The 23121-nt window shown below is 41.9% G+C and overlaps 1 long non-coding RNA gene across 1 annotated transcript; it reads right to left on the reverse strand.

Annotated features, from left to right (window-relative positions):
• Positions 1–1371: 1371 nt before the first annotated feature.
• On the reverse strand, positions 1372–21800 carry LOC117513241. Its single transcript, XR_004561505.1, has 3 exons — positions 21790–21800; positions 15469–15478; positions 1372–1458 (listed from the first exon to the last, which is right to left on the reverse strand). It is a non-coding gene; the product is annotated as an uncharacterized LOC117513241 (long non-coding RNA).
• Positions 21801–23121: the final 1321 nt, after the last annotated feature.

Raw genomic sequence — 23121 nt, forward strand, 5'->3', positions numbered from 1 at the left:
ATTTACTCAGTTTACTCTGAGCCATGATGGCTAACTAACTTAGCTAATTGTGTACACTGTCTGACAACAAAATTAAGCAGCGGCGCGCAGCGCGCACATCTCAGTGTTCGCTGCAACATCATTGCTAACGTTAGTTCCGTTGTAACAAATGCAATATAAAATGAATATGATTGTCCTATTTTTCATTCTACCAAAACATTTCATAATTTTAAAATTTAAATATTATCATGACTTCAAAATAACTTAAATACCGTGTAATTTACACGGGTCCCGCTAGTTTTTTTTTTCAATACATTTTTATACGTTTTGGTTTGAATGTCAATGTTAAGCATATTTTTAATGAGTGAATAAAAAATATCAATCATAAAATAATGGTGAGAAAAATCATGTAAGCTTTCACAGGGTGGGCCAGGCCCTGGGCCAATCAAAAACATGGGCGGGCCTAGGACCACCCTGGCCCTAATATGCCTACGTCCCTGCCAAGGTGACTGCGATTTGGGGGAGCGCGGTTTCAACACAGGTGGTGCAATCATGTCGAGTGTCGTTTTGAGCACTGAGTTTAAACTATCCACAAGTCTGTCTACTGACTGGGTATTTGTCAAAAGTGAGGCTAAGACATCAGGCAATCTAGCTTCTAGTTCAGTCTTAGTTGAGGAGTTGATGCATCGCCGTAATGATAAATAAGGTTGTTGAGTGATCAGAGACCACTGATGTAAGAGGCATGATGTCAATATTCGTGACAGCAATACCATGTGCGAGAACCAGATCCAGGGTATTTCCACCTATGTGCATCGAATCCTGAATGCATTGCCAAAATCCTAATGCATCCACAATTTCCATAAATGATTTGCAGAGGGGATCAGAAGGCTTATTTATATGAACGTTAAAGTCACCAATGATCAGAATGTTATCTGCTCTCGTTGACAAGTTAGAAATGAATGCACCAAATTCATCTAAGAATTCAGAATATGGACCAGGAGGCCTATATACAGTGACAAAGTAATACGGCTGATATTTATTCTTCTGACCTTGGAAATGCGTAATATCCTGCGTTGCGTTATTAATGCGTTATTCCCACTCAAATGTACCTGAACTCTCTTTCTGAGGACGACATGGCGTAAAAAACACAGATAAAACTTTCTTACCTGTCAATCTGGTCGTGCTTTCAGCACGACAGCGAACCAGGGGTGAATCCAGATGGAAAGGGGGATGTGGCTCCCCATAACACCCCTTGATTAAAGATCCACTTTTGAAGACATTTTCTTCATACTATTAAAAATAATTTCAACAACTAAAATGTTTGGCTTGAATATTTTTAATTAATTTATATCAAGTTGTTGTTGTGCTTTGAGTTTAAGATAATTTTAGAAATGTTTATATTGAGAAGCCTGATTTACTTTTTATATTTGAAGTGGCATAAATAAATTCAATTGTGTGAAATACCTAGGGGCCGAATACCTTTGCACTGTAAATCATGCTACAGTTGTACTTTTTGTTGTGTTTGTTATATTTTTAAAGTTTTAAATTTCCATTATGTGCACTTCTTATCAGAACATGTGTTTGTGTCTGTGTTCGACAAAAGATTACATTAGTCTAAACATTAGTCTAACTATTTCAAAATGATAGCAAAGCCTCTGCATTACTTACTTCTGGTATAAAACATCAGTGATGGATATGAATATTGAACATGGGCGACTCAAAAATAGTAAATTAATGTAAATGGATAATGAAAAGCGTGCAGTCATTGGCTCATGTCATTTTCTCTAAATCACTCAAAAATTTGGTAATATATAGTCACTGACAGAATTTTAATTCAGTAAATGAAATAGCACATTTGCTGATGTAACTGTGGCTCTGAAACATTGTCTTTGTCTGCTTTCTTGCTATTTAATTTAGCTTGTGTCACACACAACAAAAATGGAACTCCAAGGCAGTGAACGGATTCTGGTGTACACACACACACACACACACACACACACACACACACACACACACACACACACACACACACACACACACACACACACACACACACACACACACACACACACACACACACACACACACACAAAAAAGACAGTTGGCTCACCCAGATTAGAGAAACCGGGGCCTCCTCCTGGAGCCATGTCTTGGACATTTGGGTAAAGAGTGATCTGTCAACTGTCAGGTGATCACCATCCAGTAATGAGTACAATTAGACGGTGGACTAAACCTGCAAGACTTAAACACATGGCAAGGTTTTTCTGTGAACTTTTGGTTAAACAGCCTGACCAGATGCCCTTCCGCTCATGCCTTCAATGAAGCTTCTCCCATATCCTGAGGGAAGCTGGGGACATGGAAATGGAGTAGTCCATGTCCAAGGCCTCCATTGCTGAGGCCACTGGTTTGAGCTGTGGCCTAATGGTTGTCAGCACTTGTCATAGAAGCAACTCAAGAACCTGCTGGTGGACACCTGCAGTAAGGGAAGGTGGACGAAGTTTGGAGAGGCCAAGTAGAATGATGTTTAGTTAGTGTCAAAGCAGTTCTGACAAACTGTTAGGCAACTCTGGAAAGGGAAGCAGTCCTTGGCCCAGGCTGTGTTTAGCGGGGGGTGGGGTGCTAAACTGGACTGAGGATATCATCAGTGAGTGGAAAGACCACTTTGAGGATCTCCTTATCCCTGATGGCATGCCCTCTGTTGAGGATGCAGGGATGGAAGACTCAGGTGGATCTGGTGCCATTACCCAGTGGACGTCACAGAGGTAGCCAAAAACTCCACAGTGACAAATTTGCAGATTTAAGATTTGTCCTGAGATGCTGAGGTTTCTGGATATTGTTTGACTGTCATAGCTGACACACTTACATAATATTGCATGGAAGTCAGGGACAGTACCTCTGGGTTGGTGGTCCCTTTCTTTAAAAACGGATATTGGAAAGTGTTCAAATTATTGAGGAATCACATGTCTGAGCCTCTCTGGGAAAGCCTATGCCAGGGTACTAGTGAGGAGACTTCAACTCTTTGTCAAACCTCAGATTCAGGAGGAGCATTGTGGGATCTGTCCTGGTCATGGAACAGTGGAGCAGCTCAGTGGCGTAGTGGTTAGCACTGGTGCCTCATAGCAAGAAGGTCATGGGATCACTTCCCGCCCTTTCTGTGTGGCGTTTGCATGCTCTCCCCATGTCTGTGTGGCTTTCCTCCGGACACTCCGGTTTCCTCCCACAATCAAAAACATGCTTATTTAGGGTCTGCTTCTTTCTCTGCCCCTGACCAAGGCAGCATCTCTACATCTGGAATTGGTGGTTGGATTGTGTCTAACTGTAATTAGGATGAGTTACAGGTTCTATTCTATTCCATTCTATTCTCTTTACCCTCACAAGGTTATTAGAATGATCTCGGGAGTATGACCAACCACTCTAAATGTGTTTTGTGGACCTGGAAAAGGTGGATGACAGTGTCTTGTGTGTGTGTGTGTGTGTGTGTGTGTGTGTGTGTGTGTGTGTGTGTGTGTGTGTGTGTGTGTGTGTGTGTGTGTGTGTGTGTGGAGGGGGGTAATGTGGGAGTATGGGGTCTTTATTTGACCAAAGTAGGAGCTGTGCCCCCATTATTGGCATTACATTGGACCGGTTTCCGGTGGGGATTGGACGGCACCAGAGCTGTTTGTCACTAATCCTGTTCATGACGTTCAGATGAGTTTTCAAGGTGCAGTCAGGGATTGGGGGGTGTCCAGTTTCGTGACCTCAGAGTTGCATCTCTGCTTTTGCAGATGATGTGGTGCTATTGGCTTCATCCATCAGTGACCTCCAATGCACACTGAGCAGTCTTGAGGCAGAGTGTCAAGTGACTGTGATGAGAATCAGCACCTTCAAATCTGAGATCACAGTCCTCTGTCAGAAAAGGGTGGACTATCCCATCTGGGTCAGGGGAGAGTTATTGCCCTATGTGGAGGAGTTTAAGTATCATGGGGTCTTGTTGATGGCTGGGGGTAAGTTGGAGCATGAGGTCGATAGACGGAACAGGCAGCTTCTGATGTTTTATGGATACTGTACCGGACCGTTGTGGTGAAGAAGGAGCTGAGCCACATGGCAAGACATTCAATTTACTACTAGACTTGTGCTCCTATCCACACCTAGGGTCATGAACACTGAGTAGTGATACAAGAAGCAGAAATGAGATTCCTCCATCGGGTATCTGGACTTATGTTCCTGGACAGGGTGAGAAGCTTGACTATTCGGGAGGTACTCGGAGTTGAACGGCTGCTTCTTGTATTGAAAGTAGCCAGCTGAGGTGGTTCTGTCATCTGGTGAGGATGTCTTCCAGGCACGGCCAACTGGAAAGAGGCCCCGGAGAAGACCTAGGACATGATGGAGGGATATTTTTCAAGGAGTTTTCAAGCTAGCTGGGATATTTCCCAGCTTAGGATCCCTTGGGAAGAGTTACAGGACTTGGCCAAGGATAGGGAAGTGTGGGTTGAGCTGTTTGTTCTGCTGCTGCTGGGACCCAGCCAGGCAGTAGAAAATGGATGAATTAATGTTTATTAGATCTAGAGGCTTGGAAAAAAAACTGATTTTTGTTAAGTTATTGAACTTGCTTCTGGCCCATGGCCTATTGCCTCTTTTGGCACTAACCTTAGCATCTTTTTAAAATTCACATTCAGATTTAATTGTGACAAAAAACAAACAAGAAAAACCAGTGTGGGTCTGATAAGGAATTTTTTGACATCTGTACTATGGACATTACGAACGACTGAGGGCTGCTTTGGAAAAAGAGGCCGTGAGCTATAAGAGCTTCATAAAGCATACAGGAAATCTTCTGTGTCCTTGTGGAAAAGGTAAGCCTATCACGAATGGAATGATCGGACATTGTGTGAGTTATGTTTTCTGTAATACTAAAATTTCCGCAGTTCTCCCTGACAGCCAATAAAGTCAGATGACCTTCAGCATCTCATTGAAGGCCACTACAATGATCGCTGATGGAATTTCCTCCTTAAAGGCCACTTTTGTATGAGACCAATCTGAGGAGCTTCTGTGAGGGAGGATAATGGTATTTTTGTTTCAATGTGTTATCTCAATGTTAGTGGGACAAGAGAGGACAAAGCGTTCATTAGGCCAGCGGCTGCATTTGCATCAATGCACAGCAAGAAGCTCACCAGCATTTCCTTTACATTTCCTTGTCACAGGGTCAAATACAACAGAGGGTAGAATTCAAGATTAGAAAGCATCAGGATTTTGTATTTAAAAAATGGCCTGTTTTATTTTTTTTCCTCACTGTTGCATCTGTCTTACAGATGTGTGACATCAGATGGCGGCTCAATCAGGACAAAATCACAAGAGATGGAGCAGACAGGTACAAAGAAATCAAGAAGAAGGCCAGAGAAGGCATGAAAGAAGCAAAGCATAAGTGGATTTAAGATCAGTGTCCTGAAACTTAGGACAACTTCATGAAAGTGAGGACAATTTCAGAAGGCAAAATATTATTTAAAGTCATGCAATGGCAAACTTACAACTCCATAAGCTCTTCCCAGATGTCTTTCAACCTAATACGATGAACTTCTTGAGTTCCTGAGTGCCAAATATAAACAGGTACATCCTAAAAAAATTAGAATATCATGAAAAAGTGCCAGGTATTTCAGGATGTTCAAATTTACATATTCTAGATACATTACATACAAATTAAAATGTTTCAAGCATTTTTGAATTTTGATAACTACAGCCCAAAACTGTTGATATATTCTGAACCTTCTTTGCAAGGTCTTTTGGTGTATTACACAATATGTTTTACTCAAATTTGACCTACTTGTAGGTCATCTTTAACCTCAAGGCAAACCATGAAGGTCAAGGTTGAATGCTTATCCCAGGTAATGGCTTATGTGCCAGACCACCTACTATCATTCGGTGAGGTTTGGAGGAATTTTATGTTTGACCTTTGACCTTGATCCTATTGTGTGCTGAAAGGTATCTCCATAGGACTGTTATATGTGACCTTGCAAGAGTCTGCAGTATAAACTATGTACTCCAGAGTGAGCTAAAGGTGAAAAACGCAATGATTACAAAAACAACACCCACAAAAAACAAACAAACAAACATATTCACTTATATTGTTTATGTTCAGTTCCTGTAAAAATGTATGCACTTTGCCCCAATCAATGGCTGTAAACCGATGAAAAACATGACAGTTAAATTCTGAGTGTTGATTTAGGTGTCCTATTGGCTCAAAAATAGCTTAGTTCAATCTAAACCTTGAATGTTATTATTATTATTATTATTACTGTTTTTTTAAACCAGCCAACCCTTGAAACCATGGCTTTGTTTTTTGTTTTTTTTACCGACCTTTGCCCTCGAGTCCCAGCCTAGTCAGAGAAGTATACCATTATTTTCTGATTGCTTCTCAGTGGTTACATTATGTAACAAAATCAGTCATATCTCCACACAACCCCCTGGAAAGGATTTTACATGAATGTAGCTAATGTAGACACTTCTTCCTTCTCTCTCTCTTGCAATGCGTGTGTGATTTTGAAGTTACATGTAGCTTGAGATTAGCTTGTTTGTCCGTTTATGTCATTTAAAAAGGTCTAGGTCTGGTGGTCACCAAGGCAACCACTGATATAATCCATCATGTATTGATGTATCATCATGAATTTCACTTAAAAAAAAAAAGTCTAAAGGGGGCAGAATTTAATTTTTAAATGTTCTACATTTGATATGATGGATTCCATGGACTCACTGTGTGCTACTTGTCAAATTTGTTTTGTCTTTCTGAAACATTTAAGAAGGCTGAAGCAAAAAATGTTGCTCTCAGCCCGGTCTCCCCTAAAAAACACATGCGATCCCACACTTGAAGTGATAAATGCAGGTCTACAAACCTGTGTTGAGGTTCTGATTTGTGCATGTGTGTGTTCTGGGCTTCGGCATCATATGTATGCTGTCCGTGTCATATTTCCACCCTGCAGTCATGTGGAGGCTGTCTGGATTGGTGTTTGAGGAGAGTGTACCCCACTTAGCTCTGTATTTATATTAAATATTAAATCCAATTTAAATACAAAATTACCATATGAAATATTAACCATGACTGTAAATATTTAATGTGAGCCCTTTACCATAGGCTTGGTATTCATTAGCATGCGATGCTGGATTTTAATGGGCAATTTCCCGAGTCAATGTGTAGCTTTTTTCTTTAGCGGTCAGCAGGGGGAGCTATTGCTCTGCAGAGCTTTGAGAAATTGATCAGAAATGAATATATAAATAAAAAATAAGGAAGACAGGTTTCTGAGGAAATAAAAGATGCACATTTCACTGAGTGAATTTCTGCTGTTTTATTTTCACTTTCCCATTTTGGCTCAAATCGTGTGGATTTGTAACAACGAAGCCAATATATACATATATATGCCCAGAAAATAAATTCATACCAAAATGCATTGATGTGACTGCATCATATGCACAGTGTGATTCTTCAGCCTCTATGCATGCTGGGATAATCACACACACAAACGAACAAATAAGCAAAAGACAGAAAACATAAATCTGACAAACACACACACACACACACACACACACACACACACACACACACACACACACACACACACACACACACACACACACACACACAAATGAGCACAATATCAGAGCTATTCTGATTTTAGCCAGCAGGGGTCAGGCTTTCACTATACGGCACAAAGTTTGCAATGGCAGAGGTGTGGCTGTTTGTTTGTTTGTCTGATTGATCTCTTCAATGCACAGCTGTGTCTGCTGGTCTTAACGTGTTACAGCGCACGTACATCAAACAGCAGCACAAAACAGGCTGCAAAAATGTCTTCATATCCAAATTTATCAGTCAGGAAAGTCACTGCAACAAAAACATGCAGCAAATGGAGCGTATGGGGGGGGCTTGGGAGAATAACTTAAAGAAGGATGTAACGTAAAGAAATGAGCTTTTTGTTGGAGTGCAGGGAGGAGGTGAGATGCGAGCTGAGGCAAGGCAGAGAGGAACATTAATCACTGGGAGACATCTGTTCATTGTGCCGCTTTACAATTCTGTCAAAGAGCTCAGACTTCCCTCCCCCCCCCCGTCTGCTCAGAGAAAAGCTGTCGTCCGTTCAGCATGGACAACCAAAGTGAAACATCAGAGCCAGCCTCCACTAAGAGCCGCCTTCAATTTGATTTCCATTCAAGCCCATTTAGGATGAAGTGAACACAAGGGAAAAGGCTGCAGCGTGTAAATCAGCGCTATTATCTTCATGCGTCTGTTCTGATGGGCCCGGAGACCTGCACGTGGCAGAGCGCATAGCCGTGCATGTGGGCATGTCTTAAGTGCATGGGTGTTTTTTTCTGACCCCGGTAAAACTGAGTTAGATTAAACATACCTGATGCAAGTAAACACTTGTATCATCCAACATCAATGAAAAAGCTCAGTTTCTTTAATATATCTGCAGTAAAAAGTGACGGCATCGTCACATTTGTTCTAATTCAATACCTTTTGTGACAAACCTGGTTCTTAACATGGCATAGGCCATAAATCAGTGTGAATTGTGCCAAAAATTAAAAGCACATGAGCAACAATTTACATCATTGATGTGAGTAACCATGACAGGATGAGACGTCACAATACATTAAAAGGTCTTAAATATGTGTAATAAAATCAGTACTTTTAATTAATGTAGCAAGAACAACTCCACATCACTGTCAGTGGCGCTAAAGTTTTACATTCAATTGCATTAGTTGCATTGCATATTGTTATACATGCATGTGTTTGTGGCCACCAGGTCTAGATTTTGAAAACACACATACTGTTCAGCCAGTTCAAACTGGATTATCTGATCTCACCAACTGACTGTCCACACTTAGTTGAGGTAAGCAGGTATATAGAAAATGAATGACTCAATCAATCATTTTCAAAAGACTTATGATTGAATGAGGCTTATAATGTAATTCATGCAACTTTTGACTGTTCAGACTAGCAGCATCAGGTTCACATCAGATATTCATATAAAATGGATTTTTACTGACAGTCTGAAAAAGGCAAACAAGATCATTTAAGCTACATGTAACTTTAAAACCATGTTGAAAGACAGAAAGAGACGGAAGAAATCTCTGCTTCAGCTGCATTCACCTTCCTTTTTGTAGGATTGTGTAGACTTTGACCATTTCATTTAAGTTTGTAAATCAATCTCTCTCTATCTCGTGTCAATCGAGCATCCACCAGGTGGCAGACATGTATATGCCATATTACATAGGGAAAACAAAGTGCTGTTTTTCTGGATTGATCTGGTGCATTCAAGTTCATTAACGCTCACAAGATTTTAATTAGGTGTTCTCATCAATTATCCTTTTAATTTGGTGAGCAAATCATGTATTATTCCTGGACAATTTCACAAGATTAAATCATGCCAAAAACAATACATTATGCCATTGTGTTTTAAACACTACATGGACATCTATAGACATAAAGTTGGAAGTTTATTAAAGTTGGCTGAAAACAAACCAGTCATGTGACCACTAGACTTTTAACATTCCCTTGTGTTGTATTTTCTTTCTTATGTATTTGCCTGCCTAGGGACTACGGATGAAAACTAGCTTTGTAGCTATAATCCGGCATATTTACATTTGTTTTTATACTGATGTTCATTAATGTGCATTGTCCCTATTCAAATAAATAAATAAAGAAAGAAATAAAATAAAGTACATTATGAGGATATACCCGGTTTGTAAACAAAGACATATTTGAGAAAACATATCTGTTGGAAAGTGTTGTACTTTGGAAATTCTTAAAATGTTTTCTTGCAGTATGTCTTTTTTAGAAGCTCAGTGAATCACTATTAGTTGGAATTAGTTGCAACACAGCAATATGTAGGTCTTGTTTAAAGTCTTTGTAGATTTTAATTTCCAGGTTTCATTTAAATCAGTAAGCTCAAATATTATTTGTAAACATGACATGTTTCTGCAGTTTTTAGTAGGATGGGCACTTTTGCTAAGCACATGGGTGGTTTTTGGTTATGAGTCAGCATGCAAAATAACCCTCCGTGCCTTTAACATTGACAACCATGACATCATTTAGCTTGGATTTTAACAGAATGTGCTTGAAAAGAAAATGAAATGAGTCCCAGTCTTCAGTACATAAAGTTATAAAAATCCACAAACTGACAAAACATTTTGGTGGAATTCTATCAAAATGATCCTCAGATGACCCACATTATTTACCTTTTAATCCTTCAGATATAATTTGCAAGGGAGGACAAGGAGTATTTTTACCTCCGCCAAGGAGGTTATGTTTTCGGTCGCGTTTGTTTGTTTGTCTGTCTGTCAGCAGGATAACTTTTGATTTTGATGAAATTTTGTGGAGTGGTTGGAAATGACAAGAGGAATGAGTGATTAAATTTTAGTGGTGATCTGGATCACGATCCGGATCCAGGAATTTTTTAAAGGATTCTTCACCATTGCGGGATAGGGGGAATTTTGACATTCTAGTTTCTAACTCCACAAAACCAAGGCAGAAAGGCTTGAAAAAAATTAGGGTGTAACATAGTCAAATGTTCTATCAAACAACAATGTTTGGTGATGATCGGATCCGGATTGCAGATCTGGTGATCCAGAATATGCAAAAATATAGGAAAAATGGAAAATGTGGCAGTGTGAGGTGACAAATGAAGCTACAGATGCACAACTAACACCAAATTGTAGCTGAATCTGTACTGATCCAGTAAGGTGTCATCAGATTTGATGTAGCTTCAAATGTTATGGAGCTAGATCCAGAAGAAAACCGCCGTTACCAAAAAATCATTTTTATACAATAACTTTTGAACTAATAAAGACATAAAAGTGATTCCAAGTTCTAGTGGTATGTTTTCATGGTCAGGGATGTCAAATATAAAGGAAAGATAAAAAGTGTATGTATCATAGTTTTGGTTGTAACACTGAATTGTTGAAGAGATCACTATGCCAAGGAGGGAATCTCTTTAGGGTCAGTGACCCTATGGCCTTGTGCAGCACATGCAACACTTAAAAAATAGTTCTATTTCAGAATTTACTGTTATTTATTTAGAGAAGTGCTTCATAAATGTTAAAAAAAAATTCATATATTTGCAGTTTAGTTGAATAATAAATTCAATTTTGTCTCTTATTTGTTTTTGTCTATAAGCACATGTAATATCAATATCAGTGCTCAGATGACAGTAGCTTCTGGGAAAGGTGCAAGTTGCAATAAACTGTGATGCCAAGTGCTAAGGATACATGCTATCCAGTCACAGCAGATGAAACTTTTTTTTACTACTGAGCAAACATCATTGTTAGACTTTTTTAGGTTCAATGATTCCATGGCGTGTAGATGTTATGGCGTCAGTGACCCCATGGCCTTGGCGGAGGTTTGCACTCTCTGAGTGCTTCTAGTTCTATTATTTGTTTGTGTAGATGCAAATTTAACTCATGACGAAAAAGCACGAGTGCAAAACTCCACGATGTCTTGGTTGCGTTCTGATCACATCTCTAGTTCTTTTGTATTGCTACTCTTGGTCCATTTGTGCCATGTGATAGATAGACTGGTGTCCTCTGTAGGGTGTACCCTGCCTCACACCCTGTGACTGCTGGGACAGGCTCCAGCCTCCCCGTGACTCTCAACTGGAGTAAATGGGTATAGAAAATGGACAGATGGCTGGGTCCTTGTTTGTTTTCTCATGTGGTGCTTTTACTCTGTGTTTTTCTTCAACTTTCCTACCTTTGCATGAGCACTTGGATGTCCAGGTCACATGCACTCTGATTTCTGTCACTGAATGAGTTCAGCACAATATAGCCAATCACAGTTCCTCACTCCTGTTTTCTCATGCCTTCTTCATTCATGTATGAATCCCTGTTGCCGACCTGCACTACCTTCTTATGTTTATCAACCCTTGCTTGATTGAAGTCTTCACGTGGTATGACTGAGCTCTGTGTTTTGACCCTGTGCCTGATTTACTGGTTGCTGTTTCTCCCCTCCCATCTGTGTTTCGACCCACAGTCTGTTTGCATATGTGGAGCCTTTTGTTGAATGAATTACTCCTTTCGTGTGCTGAATTCTGCTGAAATGTCAGCTGCAAATAAAAGATTCCAGTTGTTAAACATCAGATTTGACTATACCTCTTTCAGTGCCATCACTAGAAGGAGAGAGCATATCTCACCCATATTGGCCTCTCTTCATTGGCTTCCTGTTAAACCTAGAATAGAATTTAAAATTCTTCTTCTTACTTATAAGGTTTTGAATAATCAGGTCCCATCTTATCTTAGGGACCTCGTAGTACCATATCACCCCAATAGAGCGCTTCGCTCTCAGACTGCAGGCTTACTTGTAGTTCCTAGGGTTTGTAAGAGTAGAATGGGAGGCAGAGCCTTCAGCTTTCAGGCTCCTCTCCTGTGGAACCAGCTCCCAATTCAGATCAGGGAGACAGACACCCTCTCTACTTTTAAGATTAGGCTTAAAACTTTCCTTTTTGCTAAAGCTTATAGTTAGGGCTGGATCAGGTGACCCTGAACCATCCCTTAGTTATGCTGCTATAGACGTAGACTGCTGGGGGGTTCCCATGATGCACTGTTTCTTTCTCTTTTTGCTCTGTATGCACCACTCTGCATTTAATCATTAGTGATCGATCTCTGCTCCCCTCCACAGCATGTCTTTTTCCTGGTTCTCTCCCTCAGCCCCAACCAGTCCCAGCAGAAGACTGCCCCTCCCTGAGCCTGGTTCTGCTGGAGGTTTCTTCCTGTTAAAAGGGAGTTTTTCCTTCCCACTGTAGCCAAGTGCTTGCTCACAGGGGGTCGTTTTGACCGTTGGGGTTTTACATAATTATTGTATGGCCTTGCCTTACAATATAAAGCGCCTTGGGGCAACTGTTTGTTGTGATTTGGCGCTATATAAAAAATTGATTGATTGATTGATTGAAATTCATACAAGGTTCTCTAATGTACTGACTGACACTGACAATTCTTGACAAGTGAGCAAATGTTCCTTGATGTTGTAGCACCAGAGGCAAGACTGTAATAGGCACAAAACTTAACTGCCAGAAACATAATATAAAGTTTACATACAGGGGTGCCCAACCTTTTTTGAACCAAGGTCTACATTTAAAGTTAACAGTGTATCGAGATCTACCAAGCCATATCGAAAGCCACAATATATTGTGCAGCATATAATAACAATTTTCTGGCACAAAGATACATTTTTAACATTAATAATACATTATTGAAGTAAATGTGTGTTCTGCAGAGAATAAGCACAAGTAGTCCTCGGACTGACCTGTAAACAAACAAAACAAAACAAACAACCCAAATAATACAATGCCTAATAAAAGTTGGAAAGATGTTCCCTACCTTAGTGGGACTTCTGGCACTGAGAGGAGGAAGGTAGTCTCTCATAGTCCGGACAGTAGGAGCGCCAGCCGTAAAGTGGTTGCAAGGTGGTCATCAGTCATGGTGGATCTGTATTTTGACTTGATGATTTTCATATGTGAAAACGCAGACTCACACAAACATGTTGATCCAAAAAGTGCAGTCAAATTCTGTGCAGTTTATCTGAGGTTGGGGTACTTCTCTTTTTGCATTAGATTCCAGAATTGCTGTTCATAGACTTCAGTTCTGCATTCAGTACTATTATTCCCCAGCATCTGAATACTTTTCTCTGCAATTGGATCCTGGATTTTCTGACTGGGAAGCCTCACTCAGTCCGGATCAGGCACCCCCCAGGGCTGTGTGCTCAGTCCATTGCTGTTCACCTTGCTGACTCATGATTGTGCAGCAGTACACAGATCAAATCACATCATTAAGTTTGCAGATGATACGACTGTGGTGGGTGTCATAGAATGACGAGTCAGCATACAGAGAGGAAGTGCAATGATTAATGGTCTGGTGTAAAATCAACTACCTGTTTCTGAATGGGATAAGACTAAAGAGATGGTCATTGACTTCAGGAGGACAAGGTGTGACCATTCTCCATTATATATCGATGGCTCCGGTGTGGAGATCTTCACAGGCACCAAGTTTCTTGGAGTTCACCTGGTGGAGGATCTCACCTGGTCCCTTGACACCAGCACCATAACCAAGAAAGCCCAACAGACTTTCTGTGAAGGCTGAGGAAGGCACATCTTCCACCTTCCATTCTTACCACATTCTACAGAGGAACCATTGAGAGCATCTTGAGCAGCTACATCACTGCCTGGTTTAGGAACTGCACTGTTTCGGATCATAAGTCCCTGCAGCAGTTGGTGAGGATGGCTGAGAAGATCATCGGTGTCTCTCTCCCCCCACCATCACAGATATCCTAAAAGATGTATCAGCAAAGCAACTAGCATTGTGGATGATCACACACACCCCTCACACACACTCTTCACACTTCTACCCTCTGGAAAAAGTTACTGAAGTATTCAGGCCATCAAATCCAGACTATGTAACAGTTTCCTTCCCCAAGCTATTAGACTTCTCAATAACCACAGTCTGGTCTGAATAACTGTATACATTTTGATTTTTTTTAAAAAGTGATTTTAAATCTGTTTACATATGGCATTTTATTGCAGTAGTCTTGTGTGCTTACCTTGCTTGTTAAATGGTAAATGGACTGCATTTATATAGCGCTTTTCCATCTGCATCAGATGCTCAAAGTGCTTTACACATCAATACCTCACATGCAAGGTACTCACTACACACTGCTAGCAACTAGGATTAAGGACCTTGCCCAATGGCCCTTAGTGATTTTACGGTCAGGCTGGGATTTGAACTGAGGGTCCTCTGGTCTCAAGCCCAACGCTTTAACCACTAGCCCATCACCTCCCTTGCTGCCCTTGTGTATTTAGTGATTGTACTTGTGTCTGTTGTGGGTCGCCTTGTGTCAGCATATATGCTGCTGCAGGTGACCTCTTGTTGAATTTATGTTGTTTTATGTGGCACCTTGGTCCTGGAGAAACATTATTTCACTTCACTGTGTACGGTATATTACTGTGCATGGTCGAGATGACAAATAAATTACTACTACTACTACTTCATGTCAGGTGTTGCTCTGGATTTGAGCTCAATGTCATTATCAGTGTGAGGATCATTCTCAATAGTACAGCTATCCAGGTTGAAGAGCGATGCCACTTTGGACGTCATACAATCCACATATTTTCCCCAAATGGAAAACAGAAAACTGACAACAGGCTCAATGGATGCAAAGTCAGTAAAGTACCTGTCAAATTCTGACAAGATGCTCTGCATTTGAGCATCATAATGTGCACTCTCAACCTGGGGGTCAATAAGCAATCAGTCTTTGCCCTGTTGACCCTCAAAACGTGAATCTGCTGCAAATCGTGACTTATCCACAAACCATTAATGAAAATTTACATAAACCGTGAAGATCCACAAACTATTAATAATTTTGCTGGAAACCATGAATAAAATATCCTACAAAATGTGAACGCAGGTCTCGCAAAACATAAATCACAAAACATGAATAACATTCATGATATATTTTCTTTGAGTTTAAGTAGTTTATGGATCAGTTACTTCAGGAAATCTTGATCGCAAATCCTCTCTCTGCAAAATTTTTTTTTTTTTTTTTGGTGGTGGGGAGTGGGGTGGGGGTCACTACACCTGATGAGGCAGGGAGGCAAGCCTTGAGGGGGCTCTTGCTTCTGGCATCAAGTGCCCGGCCCTGCCGTGTCAAGTAGACATTGACAGGTGAGGAGTTTGACTGGGGTGGAACACCTGTCAAACAGTAACTCAGGTGTCCTACGGCAAACTCAGGGAGGACAGAAACCTCCCATGGAGCAGAAGGGCAAACGCTTGCTTGGTCCAGAGTTTCAGTATGAATACACACTGTAAGGGGGGGGGCTCACAATCCTTCTGTCTTTTTGGGTTTTAAGCAGGAGGTGTCAGAAACATTACCACAGAGAAAACTGGCTTGTGGCGGCCAAGTGTTCATAGTGACATCACTTTCTTATGCTTTGATGTCAGCTGTTCCTATTATCATGAAGCAGGATTCACCAAGCATTGGATTGTTCACCCACCAATAGGGAACGTGAAAGAGCCTAATGCACACAAGGGGTGACACAAAGACCCGTGATGCAATGAAAGTGAGGGGCGTGCAGTCATAATCCCGCAGATGGTAGTTTTGCACCATTAGCTTCTCAGCCAAGCACATATACCAAATTATGAAGAAATTCACATTCTGCAAGATGTGTGTTCATGTTTCAGGCGACATTTTTTTCAGTATTCATGTTTTGCAATTCACAGTTTGTGGGTAATTCATGATTTGCAGCTGATTCACGTTTTGGGGGTTAACAGTCCTGACGCTTAAGTCCTGTGTCCATATATGGAAAGTTCTGCAGGTCACACTGTTCAACCTGCTTCATAGAAGGTTTAACTTACTTTTAAACATGTTCACGGAGCTGATCATGCTGATAATGTGTTTGTCATTTCCAGTGATGCCGGTAACGTGTTACTTACTCTAATCTGACCACTTTTTTTTAGTAACGAGTAATCTAACGCGTTAATCTTTCCAAATCAGTAATCAGATTAAAGTTACTTCTCCATGTCACTGTGCGTTACTATTATTTTTCATTGTGGGTCAACAGCAGCATTAAACTTGGTCTGTGGGCAGGAGGTCGGGGTTCGACTGAACTGCCCACTTTAAGCGAGCTGTGAGCTTTTCATCCACGGTTTTTTTGCAGCTGCTCGACTCGTCCTCACCTCTTAAAGCACGGTGATCAGCACAACTGCACTGAGCTTTACAAAGACATTTTTATACTTTTTTCTCTCCTTTATTTAGAATTCTGAGTTGAGCCACTCTGTATCGTCTCGTTAAAAACAGCTGATCCTCCGCGACGCGTCAACAACTAACACTATTTTCCACTCAAATGCACCTAAACTCTCTTTCTGAGGACCACATGATGTGAAAACACAATAAAACTTTCTTACCTGTAAATCTGGTCATGTTTTCTGCATAAATAAATGTTATCCATTCTTTGTGCTCAAACGCCAAAGCAGGGGCGAATCCAGATAGAATGGGGGCATGGGGCAGGGATGTGCCCCCCACAACACCCCTAGATTAAAGGTCCAGTTTTGAAGCCGTTTTTTTTTTTTTTTTTTTTACTACAACTACTAATATTGCTTGAAATAATAATAATTTCGACAAGTAAACAATGTAGGTTTGAAATTGCAAGTTTTACTGTTACAGTGCTGTCAACAGTTAAATATGAGGTCAAGAAAGATTATTTAACTTTTTATAAAACAAGTATTTATTTTCATTGAAGTCAAGAAAGGGTGACTATAAAGTAAGTTTTGGCAAAACAGGTATCATTGTCATGTTGAGGTGGCAGAGGGTTGTTGTCGGCAGCTGGGGAAAGTAACTAAAAAAGTAACTAGTAATCTAACTTAGTTACTTTTACAATTGAGTAATCAGTAAAGTAACTAAGTTACTTTTTCAAGGAGTAATCAGTAATCAGTAATTGGATTACTTTTTCAAAGTAACTGTGGCAACACTGGTCATTTCCCTGCATTCAAGGTACTGAGCTTGTCAGTCATATCTGTAAGAAAGGCCACTGACTGGCTTCTAGCTGTGCACATTCAGCATGATTTGAACATTTCAGAAATCCTTTAATTCCAGGCAACAATTCAGAAAACCGTTCCAGAAATTTACCTCTGTGTGCAGCAGCAGATCTGTGTTCTGCACCTGTCTCCTCCAACTGCGCATGGAATAATTGTCTCTGCAGACTCCTGGCCTGAAAAGAACATGCAGTCTTGTTACCCACATCCATCACATCTTCCATATTTATTGACCGTTGTGATGCTAGCCAACTTTTAAATTCCTGGACTTTTCAGGCATGCAGAGGTGATTTAGCCGGGTAATTTGCATCATAGCTCTTGAAATGCCATCTTGAAATGCCACTCCAAATCCCCTTTCTTTGGTAAAGCCACATTTGCATTGCATATAAGCAGTGGTGGACACAGTTAACCAGAAAGTTAGCTTCGATAACCATTAATCCGATAACTGCAAAGTTATCTTTTATGACGCTAAACCAAAAAACTGATAAGAAATGTATCTTTATTACAGACAACTTGTTGTGAAAGTGTAGTGACACGGACCCACAACAGGGGGCGTAAATGAATGGACAATGAATGAGCCAAAATACAACACTTTACTGTTGTGAATGTGCACAACGAAATACAGACGATTACGGAATTTATATGTAGTCAATCCACACAGGTGACATGTGGGCAGGCTCAAGGATAGAAGATGTCTGTCCAGACAAGAACCGGATCCACGATTTCCACTCGTTCAGCCCTCTGTAGTCAATGCATGGACGGAGTCCGCCATCTTTCTTGCCCACAAAAAAGAAACCTGCACCCATCGGGGAGGTGGAGTTCTGGATCAGCCCAGCAGCTAATGAGTCCCGGATGTAGGTCTCCATTGATTCGCGCTCAGGACGTGAGAGGTTGTACAGCCTGCTGGACGGGTACTTGACGCCCGGGATCAAATCAATGGCACAATCGTACGGACGGTGTGGGGGAAGGACGAGTGCCAGATCTTTGCTGAAGACGTCAGCAAGGTCGTGGTACTCAACTGGCACCGCCGTCAGATTGGGGGGGACTTTAACCTCCTCATTAGCAATTAAACCTGGGGGAACCGAGGATCCTAAACACTCCCGGTGGCAGGTTTCGCTCCACTGAGCCACAACCCCAGGCGGCCAATCAATCCAGGGATTGTGTTTTACCATCCACGGGAAGCCCAAAATCACACGGGAGGTAGAAGGAGTGACAAAAAACTCAATCTCCTCCCGATGATTGTGTCTGGTTGTGTCTTGTGTGTAATTAAAGAGAGAAGGGTGCCATCTAGTGCCCGAACCTTCAAAGGTGAAGGAAGCGCCACCAGAGGGAGCCCTACCTCCCTTGCCCATCTGCTGTCCAGCAGATTCCCTTCTGACCCCGTGTCCACCAGTGCTGGGGCTTGAAGGGTTAAATCCCTGCTCAGGATCGTAACTGGGAGACATGTGGAAATACATGTATGTCCCACGTGAATGTCTTGGCCCACCCTTAACCCAGTTTCTAAGGGTGGGCGTTCATGTTTAACCGCTTGGGGCAGTCTCTCTGCTGATGCTCACTTGAGCCGCAGAAAAAGCACTCCCCACGGGCCAGTCTCCTCTCTCTGTTAGATGATCTTAATTTGGCCCTGCTCGTGTCCATAGCATCATCAGCAGGGGGAGCTGTTGCCACACGGAGCGCCGAGGCTGTGGAGCGTGAGGAGGGCGAAACCTTTTCGGACCCGGAAGAGAGAGGGACGGCGTGTGCCCGGCAACGTCCTTCGTCTCGCTCCCGACGGCGTTCTTCTAATCGATTGTCTAAACGTATGACTAGATCGATAAGTCTGTCCAAATCCCGCGGTTCCTCCTTGGCCACCAGGTGCTCCTTTAGGACCGACGACAGTCTGTTTATGAAGGCGGCGCGGAGCGCAGTCGTATTCCAGCCGGACCTCGCAGCCACGATGCGGAAGTCGACTGCATATTCAGCTGCGCTCCGACGCGCCTGTCTCATAGACAGCAGCACGGTTGATGCGGTCTCGCCTCTGTTAGGGTGATCAAAAACCGTTCTGAACTCCCTCACAAACCCAGTATAAGTGGTAAGGAGCCGTGAATTCTGCTCCCAAAGCGCTGTAACCCAAGCGTGTGCCTCACCTCGAAGCAAATTAATTACATAAGCCACCCTACTGGCGTCTGACGCGTACATCACGGGACGCTGTGCAAAGACGAGCGAACACTGCATTAAAAAGTCAACGCACGTCTCCACACAACCTCCGTACGGCTCTGGGGGACTTATGTATGCTTCAGGGGATGGTGGACAGGGTCATTGAATGACCATTGGAATGTCTATATTTGGCACCGGGTCAGCAGGAGGAGAAGCTGCAGCAGCACCCTGAGCGCACGCTTCCATCCTGCGGTTGAGGATGACATTCTGCTCGGTCATTAGATCCAACCGAGCAATAAAGGCGGTGAGGATTTGCTGCAACTCACCAATCACGCCTCCTGCTGACGCCTGTGCACCCTGTTCTTCCATTGATTGTCCAACAGATGGTTGACGCCCCTCGAGATCCATGACGTTGGCCGAGATATCCTGTTGTGAAAGTGTAGTGACACGGACCCACAACAGGGGGCGTAAATGAATGGACAATGAATGAGCCAAAATACAACACTTTACTGTTGTGAATGTGCACAACGAAATATAGACGATTACGGAATTTATATGTAGTCAATCCACAGAGGTGATGTGTGGGCAGGCTCGAGGATAGAAGACGTCTGTCCAGACAAGAACCGGATCCCACATGATTTCCACTGCCACCGAACCCGGAAGATACTGGAGCCGCCAAGTCCCGAGTCCCCAGGTGGCCACCGTCTCCGGCTGTCAGATGTGGTACTGCTGGCAGGAAGCAGAAACAGTTAGGTGTGGGTGTGTGCACACCCAGTAACAGTCAGCAATACAGGTGGGAATTACACCTCCACCTCCGCAATTACGAACACAGAGTCTCTACAGATCTGATACAAACACTTGTCTGCACGGATCGAGAAGGGTGCGGCTTATCACCCTGTTGTCCACAACCAGCTCAGCCTCCCGCTGACACAAGCTACCAGGAACTCCTGTAGAGGATCAGACAACAAATATGTGCGATACGGCACAGATTATGGCTGAGGAATTACCTCCAATGGTAGGTGATATCTCGGCAGCAGGGTGGAGATGTCGTCCGGCCTTTATGGAGTGGTTGATGAGATGGTGATAGGTGACAGCTGTCAGGAGTTGATGAATGACAGCTGTCACTCCCGGCTGTTCCTGTGAGGCGGCAGCGCCCTCTCGTGCCTGAAGCCTGCACTTCAGGCAGGGCGCCCTCTGGTGGTGGGCCAGCGGTACCTCCTCTTCAGCAGCCCACACAACACAACTGATAACTTTTATTCAGACGCGGCCACATCAGATTACACTGTCGGCTTCTGATAAACCAGTTTCACCTTAAGTGCCGCAGGGGCTTCTGGGTAAATTCAAGGATCACAAACACAAAAAGAATGCACGAAAAATGAATGATTAAAAAAATTAAACCCAAACACTGTCATCATCTTTCAAAAGCAATAAAACACAGTATTAGAAGTCACTGTTTATTTCGGTATTATGTACACCATCATTTACAAACTAAAAGCTGCTGCTTTTCACACGCTTTGAACCCTGCAGCTTAAACAACCGAAATACGTCCATTAATGCATTGATTGGCAGAGTAAAATACATGTAGTAAATATAAATTCTTACCTGTTAAGTTTCAGTGGGATTATTAAATTCTGAAGAAAATATTCCACATAAAGCAGCCTGATTATCCAAAATGGTGTGTAAACGGTGAAGAGAAGTCCTTGCAGCTATGCTGTGAGATCTCCTCTCTATCACCGAGTCTTGGCGATTAAATTATCCCGTGCCACAAAAAATAAAATAAAATAATGTTAAAAGTGTAACGTCCAAAGTGAACCTGAACTACACTACCCACATCGCTCGCTGCGTCGACCGGCCAATCACGTCTTGCGCTTAATGATGACATCATCAACAAGCGACAGCCAGTCCGCCGTAAACCACTGATCTACACGACAGGCATTAAAATGTTTGATTTTAGGGTTTACAAACGTTTTTGATTGTTAAACTTTGCTCACTTTACCAGCAAATAAATGTTAGCGGACTGAACTAAATTTATTGGAAGATAATTGGTCTGATGATGGTTTTAAAATGTATCTAAAAACCTAATCCGCTAACAAAAACATTAGCTTCGATAATTATCAGTTATCAGATTAGCTGAATAGTGGCCACCACTGCGTATAAGATAGATAGTCGATGGTCATGTGAGAAAAATGAAAACTGAAATGAAAATATCAAAATCGTAGTGATGGTAAAAATGTTCATAATTTTCAGTGGAGCTTGCATGTGCCTTTGCATTGATGCTTTTCTACTCACAGATACTGTTCTGTGCACTTGAATTTCATGGTTTTCAAGCATGTGATTTTGGAGACTAATGCCGTATGTGTTGTAAAAACAAGTGGTGTACACTTATTAAATGCAGTTTTTCCACACTGTAAAGATGAAACAGCTTCGAAATTTGGAATGAGTGACAGGTTGTTCCTTTGTGCAAAAAAAGATGTGGGGTTTAAAATTCATCTAAGCTGCTTTATTCTATGGGGGGTGTGAAGGTGGCTCATTTTTGACCCTGAGAAGACATAAAGAATGTTCAGACTAAAATGGTATTTGTTAGAACTGCTTTGAGATAAGTTTTGGGAGGATACATTGGGATTTGGGAGCAAATTCAGCCCTGGTATCTTAAACATTTTGCACATTTCTCCTCAGAATGTAGAGCCTATAAATCTCTCTTATCTGTGATGATTGGTGCTGCTTGTTCATGGGCATTTTAGAGACAGTTTAATATTTTCAGTGGGAGCATCAGATCCAATCTGAATCCACCCAGTGAGCACACGACGGTTCAAACCGTGTCCTCCCACTGGCACCAGAGGAGAGCAGGAGATGAGTGAGGGGGCATCGTGGTGCTTTATCATCGTAATGTTGAAAGTGCAGCCGTTTGTGCCTTTTGGCCATGAAAGTGAGTGTTTCACAACTCATTACAGTCAGCACTTTGATTGGCTGTCTGATACTCAGGCTGACATTTGAAGCTGTGCAGAACGTGAGCATTTTCGTTGACTGTGATGCTGTTTGACTTCTTTAATGTCATAAGTATCTAATCCAGAGAATATTAGATCTGCAGTTCTCATTTGTTTGAACAAACCTGCACACCATTTTCTTCCTCTGTATTAACAGTTGTATTTCTGTTTCTCTTGTTCCTTCTTAAAGTCATTTATTTATTTAATTTCAAGATGTGGTTGGCGATAGGGCATTCATTACAGTGTTGTAATCAGTGCTGTGTGTGTGTCTCAGCTGTATTGATTTTCACCAAACTTTATGGAAATAATACTTGGGCAGATTGAGATGATTAATATTTTGGAGATGATCGGACAAAGACCGGTCAAAAAATAAGTAAATAAATAAATAAAATACACCCCCCCCCCCAAAACCCCCCCCCCAAAAAAAATTTCTGTTGTATCTCTGCAACCAACAGGGCCACTTAAACTTCATATTTATTCATTGTCTATACCC

The sequence above is a fragment of the Thalassophryne amazonica genome, chromosome 7 (assembly GCF_902500255.1).
Source record: "Thalassophryne amazonica chromosome 7, fThaAma1.1, whole genome shotgun sequence".
NCBI lineage: Eukaryota > Metazoa > Chordata > Actinopteri > Batrachoidiformes > Batrachoididae > Thalassophryne > Thalassophryne amazonica.